General features: G+C 37.7%; 1 long non-coding RNA gene across 3 annotated transcripts in view; it reads left to right on the plus strand.

Annotated features, from left to right (window-relative positions):
• The first annotated feature begins 3836 nt into the window (after positions 1 to 3836).
• LOC106941487 (uncharacterized) overlaps positions 3837 to 6899 on the plus strand; it is an 11414-nt gene continuing 8351 nt past the window's right edge. The window contains exons 1-3 of one of the 3 annotated variants that reach the window (XR_001423378.1): positions 3837 to 4493; positions 5119 to 5170; positions 5986 to 6313. This is a non-coding gene — a long non-coding RNA (uncharacterized LOC106941487). Of the gene's footprint in view, positions 4494 to 5118; positions 5171 to 5985; positions 6806 to 6899 lie in introns of those variants that run through there. The other 2 variants (XR_001423377.1, XR_001423379.1) reach the window with 2 other exon arrangements.

Genomic DNA, 6899 nt, shown 5'->3' on the forward strand with positions numbered 1-6899 from the left:
AAGCAGAGGTCATGGAGGGTAGGGCTAAAAGACAAAGTAAGTTTATGCATGGGAGTAATTATATTGTTAGCTGCAAAGAAAGGGAGTTCTTCCACGGTTTTCTTAAATTGGATGTTTTTGTATTACTTTAGTGTGATATCTGGTTTATGACAGTTTTACAAAACACTTTGAAAAACATGATAATCAAGTCTTAAGGCACAAAACGTCCCTTAATTAAATAAACCATGCTGAAGTTTATGCAGATTTTTTTAAATAAAATATTTATTTGTCACAAATAAGCTCAGATCTATTCACATTCTTGGTGAGGAAGAGGAAAAGGCAAAGATTATAAAAATCTCACACAACTTTTGTCATCTACAGGAATTGAACCTTCACCTCCTAATCCAACTTGGATAAGAGGCTCATACCAGCTTCAGCAACCGACAACATGATCCAACACAACACAACACAAGGACACTTGGAATGTGTGTATCATTATATTTTTAATTCTATTCTTGGAATTAAATAATTAATTAAATATTTAATTCAAATAAATAATTGATTTGAAAAATAAATAATTCAAATAACTGAGTTATCTGAATTCAAATAATTTAATTCAAATGATCTGAATTCAATGATAATAAATGTTTATTTTATTTTACTGAGTTTTACTGAGTTTTAATTGGTTTTGTAGATTTTAGTTTTTATCTTCAAAACCTTAGAAGAGGTCAAATGCAGGGTCTTGGTTGGAGGACGCTGACCGAACTCAGCCACTGATTCTGCTGAAGAGATGGACTCGCCAGATGAGGTCGTCCTTCCAGCCTTCACAGCCAAAGAATTAGAAACCCAGAACCAAAAACAGGAGTCAGGAGCTGTTTGGAAAGAATGGAGCAGAAGGGGATGAGAAGTCTTTCTTCTCACAAGCACTTGGCAACTGTCCTTATGTCTAAGCTTATGTACCTTTCAGCCTAAAATTATGTAAATTGTATATTATTCTATTACTAGGTTGAATATTGTGCAGTTTTCCCTAGATAGATTTCATGTCATTTCTACGTATTATTTTATAATACACACTTCTCAATTTAAGAAAAATATATATTGTGGGGCTGCACAGTGGTGCAGTTGGTGGTAGCACTGTTGCTTTGCAGCAAGAAGGTCGTGACTTAGGTTGATTGATCTCTCTAAATTCTCCTTAGGTGTGTGCATGCTTGATTATATCTGTCTCTGTTTCGCCCTGCAATGGACCTGTCCAGGATGTGCCCTGCCTCTCGCTCATTGACCGCTGGAGACCAGTACCCCTCGCAACTCTACTAGGGATAAGCATGTAAGGTAGATGGATTGATATATGTGTATATCAATCTGAAAGAATCAGGGGTCAGATTCTAAAATCCAGGCTATTATAGGAGGTAAGCTGAAACATTCCAAGGGTCACTGAGATGAGTCCACAGGACACCAGCTGTGGCAGATGACAGTAGCAATGAGGATGATCCAATTTCCAGAAGGTATTAGTTTGGAGACATATGAATCCTTGATTTTAAATAAAACAAATTCAGTGTTTTGATTTTTCAAGTGTGAAGCATCTGACAAACTGGGGAAACATTGACAGTGTTGAAGAGAGTGAGACATGATTGGATCACCAAATATTGCCACAAATGCATTGAGGTCAGAGGCGCAAAAAGTGGGTATGCAGCGTATGCAACGCATAGGGGCGCAGCACCAGGGGGGGCGCCAAAACCCCGTCTGGAGGGGGCGACGCGGCGATTATGTTTTCCCATAAGCTTCAGCGCGTCTCACGCTCCTTCACCTCTCGCACATAACGAGGTAAATGTAGCGAGTTTTACACTTCACGTATCGTCGCCTCGGGGCGGGGTGCGGGGGGGTGCGGGGGGGCTCCGATTTATGTTTTCTCAATTCATACCTTGGTCCTAACTGACCCCTGACCTAAAACAGGGTTTCCCCATGTGGGGACAAGGCTCCGGTCCCCACAAGGAGCAATTGGTCCCCACAACGTAGTATATGTCAGGAAAATCGTCCCCACAAGGTATTACAAACAAACGTGCGCGCGCACACACACACACACACACACATTTTCAACTTATTCTGAATAGTATGTCTGTATGCTGTGTGTGTGTGATATTTTAGTAGTGTAAATGCTCAATCTTAGTCTTTTGTGTGTGTCAGAGAGAAAAATTGTATGTGTTGTATGTATCCTAGAAGCAAAATATGAAAGATATTGTCAAAAATCTGTCCAATTACACCGCATTCAAAACATGAAGTTATCAAAAAAACAATAATAATAAAAAATCACCGGCTTTATTATGGACCTCTCATTTTCTGCACAAGCGTCTTGTGGAATCACAGGTTCCAGTAGAGTGGAGGAGGGACACAAGCGGTGGAACTTGTGGTCCACTTGCGAGGTGCGCAGGATCCCTGACATACTTCATCCGAACTGACGAAATTCAGGGGCGCGGTAAAGGGGTAAAAAGTGATGACAATTCTAGGGGCTTTCACCAGCAGGGGGCCCTCCACAATTTAATTATTTATATTTTGTTCATAGACATAAAAAAAATCGGGGTCCTGTCAAATACAAAATTAATCATATTGCATTTTCAAAGATTGTTTTTAGCTGTAAAAGTTTAATGTTATGTTACCCCTCCCAGACCAAAAACACACATCCATTTTTGCCCTGAACACCCCTGGATCTGCATGAAGGTTCGTTCCTACTTGGAGCGCTTGAGAGTGACATATGCAGCTACAGTTAGTTGAAGTTGCAGCTGAATACAGCGGCGACTGTGGCAGTTACTGTGCTGCTCAGAAAAGTTATAAAGTCAGGTTTTCAGAAACAAAATAGAGAGGGGGAGAGAGAGAAAAAGAGAAAAAAAACAAGAGTGTTAATTTATAACCCAGTTTTTCTCCAAGAGAAGTGGGTAGACTGTGAGATTATCAACCATTTAGCATAATTAGCTTAGCTACAGACTACTGTTTGCCTCCACTCTACTAGCATTTAATGAATTAAGAAAAAAATTACCAACATATTTATATATTTAACTTGTTCCTTGTACCTTTTACCACTTAACAGATGAGTGAGTGAGCAGAAGCTCTAAAACCAACACATTCTCACTCCCAACTCGTCACATATTGACGCTTGGGCAGGTACCCTCAGCATCACATGTTGACGCAGAGGGTACCCCCTTCGCGTCAATAATTGACGAAAAGGGTTCGTCAATTATAAATGCTGTACCGCTCCCTAAGCGTCCGATACTGACGACCTAGGAACGAGTAAGATGACGAGTCTATTCTATTCTATTTTTTTTAAAACCTTTATTTACAATTTATGTGCTAGTTTGAACAGGATATTAAGAATATTTACTACAAATACATCAGACGTATCGGTCACAATACTTTAATTCGGTATTTAAAAATAACTCAGGAAAATATAAAACCGGAGGGGTTTTATTGTGCTTGTTGTTAGCTTGATTTAAAAGCCTTAAAAAAAAAAAAAACTACCTTTGAGTATGATATCAATGATTTACACCAAATAAATTTAAGAAAAATTAAGATGTATTTTCTTTTGTGATTGCATGCAAACTGTTCTGTAAACCTTTTAATATGTTTGACTGAAATAAAAATAAGGATCCCACAAAAACCCAAGAAGAAGAATAAGCTGACGTCATCATATGCGACACTTACACTCCGGTGAGTAGAAACCTTCATCTGTCAAAATGTTTTTGTACTCTAAAACCAAAAATAACTCGAGAGTGTCACATTATAAAGTTACTGATGGTAGTTTTAGGACTTAATGGCAGTAGGATTGTGAGGCGAATGGTTGAAGACACGTTAACGTTTTTTTTGCCGGAAAATATACAGTGGAAGCTAGCTGAATTAGCCTCTCGGAGGCTAATTGTACCTGTACATTGTACCTGTGCTTAATACGTTTAATTAGCCATGATAGAGTCACATAATAGTGTTTATAGTAATGCTTGTTGATGCCACTTTGTAAAATTGGAGGGTTGCTAAAAACATCAGTGCTCCTAGGCTGTGATGATCTTTAAATTTTGTTTATGAACTTTGTCTGAATACACTGATTGCAGCTATAGGTCATTTACTTGAATTAAAAATGAACTTGCATCAGTACAGGCACATTTCTGTCCTCCTGTCTATGTTATTTATTGCTGTCGCAAGCCAGATGAAGAGAAGTAAAGAGCTGAGAACCTGATCTTTGAACAGACAGAGACCATAGGTCAGGAGCAGCCTGGGATGCTTACTGAGGAGCATCCAATGATGATACCAGAGAACCAGGAAGAGACTGTGATAGTGCTTGATTTGGTTCCTGTTTCTCATCCTGTTGTCCCATCCTCTCAGTCTTTTCAGAAGAAGAAAAGACCCAGAAGCATCTCTCCAGCTGCCTCTCCTCCCACTCCATCATCTCTCCGTCCCCCACCCCCGCCCGTAGATCAGCCACATCTGCATTCATGTCACCTGCTGACCATGCCGTCTCCTTAAGTCAGGGTGGCGTAAGTTTTGTTTTCTGTGGATTCATCCATTTTCTTACACCCTTGTCCCTAGTGTGGTCAGGAGTGTTGCTGGAGTACACCCAGGACAGGTTGGCAGTCTGTCGCAGGGCAACACAGAAACAGACAGAACACACAACCATGCACACACACACACTCACACCTAGGGAGAATTTAGAGAAACCAATTAACCTGGCTGTCTTGTTTCTGGACTGTGGGAGGAAGCCGGAGAACCCGGAAAGAACCCACCATACACAGGGAGAACATGCAAACTCCATGCAGAAAGACCTCGGGCCGAGAATCGAACCCAGAAGAAAACTGAACTCGCGACTTAAGGCGTCCAGCCCTAAAATGTCAAAATTCTCACAGAAACAGAAAAACTATATAGACTGTTTATAAGCAAAGACAACTTGTTTTGGGCTTAGTTTCCATTTATGTGGCCATTGTAAAGTGGTTAAAATTCATGTTAAACTAATTTGAGAAAATGTGTAAATCCATGTAAAGAGTAAAGTTTAGAAGGATTTTAAAATATGACAGTCACCACACTAGTTTTCAGTTTTTAAGTCTACACGCTTTGACTTCATTTATTTTGTTTTTAAAATTGTTTTTTCCTTTTCTTGTTATTTAGATTGGTGGAAATGTAGTACACAAAATCAATCCCTGGGCGTAGAACTAATGCGGTAAGACTAAAAGTTTAACTAATCCACCCTGTGACAGTACATGCCCACCCCAGTCAAACATGCCAAGGCTCACTGAGACATTGCCACGTGTGGAGATGAGTAGATGGGGGGAGGGGTGATAAGGGAGGCAGTGGTCTGCAAAAAATAAGCAGTTGTTTACTTATAAACTTTGTGGCTTTAATTACTGACCTACCAGACTCCTTTTCTGTCTTTATATTTGTCTTTATTTTTTTATGAGGACAAAAACGGGCATTACAACAGGAATCAGTAGTACTTATACCACCTAAGTCACAACATCTTTGGGTGAAACAAATTCACACAAAGTCAGCATGTGCACAGAAACATAGAAATATAGAGATAGAACTCCAAATATCGTAATTAGGCCGTTTATCAGCAAAGGAATGCTGATTTTGATGTTTGGACTTTTTAAAAGTGATTCAACACTTATTATTTAACACTGTGCCTTTTATAATTCATATAAGCTGGACATTTAATCTGAAACTGTCACTTTTATTCTGTTTTGATTTTTAGACTTTTCTAAGAAATTGAAGCACTACGAGAGATTTTCATTGTTTGTGTAGTGGTAAAAATGACTGCAGTCAGTTTATCATTTAACACTTAATAAGTCAAGATAATATTGTGTATTTAGGACAAAACAGGATGTAACTACTAGCTGGCATTTGGGTGAATGCCAGAGAAAATAGTTTGGCTACATTACCTCCTTTTAAAGTCAGGTATACATCTTAGAAAGAGAGATTTGTGAACCTTACAGCACAAAAAATCCACATCCTGATTTTATTGTTGTTCTTTTCTAGCGGAAAAATCTGGGATGATACCTGGGAACCTGCAAGTAAATCCTCTCATGTTGCTGTCCACCAAGTGCCACTTCCTTCAGACAGCGAACAAATCCTTCCATGATGTTACTTTTTCTTTTTTATATTACAAAGTATTAATTTCTTTTCTTTTTTTACTGCAGTTTGACCATTTTACAAAGTTCTCTGTGTAATATTGTTTTTGGCCATTCACTGAAATGAATGTCATCGTTGTAATATATGTAAGCTTATGTTGGGCTGTTTACTGACACATTTTTGTCAAGTTCTGTTAAAGACTAAGTGAGGCTGATTGAGTCACTGCATCAGTCAGGTATTGTGCCTGTAGTAAGTCTTGAAATTTAGAACAGAATTGTTTGTAGATTTTGTTCAGTAAATATGACATAAAGTCTTAAAACCTTTAAACATGGTATTGCACACACTTCTTTTTGAGTGTTTTTAATGTTGATGTGGATGTACAAAGTAAAGTCTATTACAATACATAACAAAATAAGCACAACTTGATTTTAATATAACTAATGGGAAGTTTTTTTTTTTTACTCAAAAAGCTATTATTTTAATATTATCTTTTTTGTGTCATTGGATTTTGTCAATCAAGACTGTATTTGTAAAATGCTATAATAAAATTGCTTTCAAATGCAGTACATTTATTTTTAAACCCAGCAACTTTAAGTGAAGTTATTGATGAAGAGCATGATAAAAATACATTGTAATGTCCAGATCAACTGACTGTATTAGAACAACACATTTTAATAAACCTATGTCACAAATGCCATCCACAATTTTGAAGAACACATAAAATATAAATTTGCATTTATATATATCTGTAGATATATATCAGGACAGGTATATCTATATATAGATATATCTATATAGATGTATCTATATAGATATATAAA

This window comes from Poecilia latipinna, unplaced genomic scaffold (assembly GCF_001443285.1).
Source record: "Poecilia latipinna isolate Pla-1442-1.1 unplaced genomic scaffold, P_latipinna-1.0 Scaffold3697, whole genome shotgun sequence".
NCBI lineage: Eukaryota > Metazoa > Chordata > Actinopteri > Cyprinodontiformes > Poeciliidae > Poecilia > Poecilia latipinna.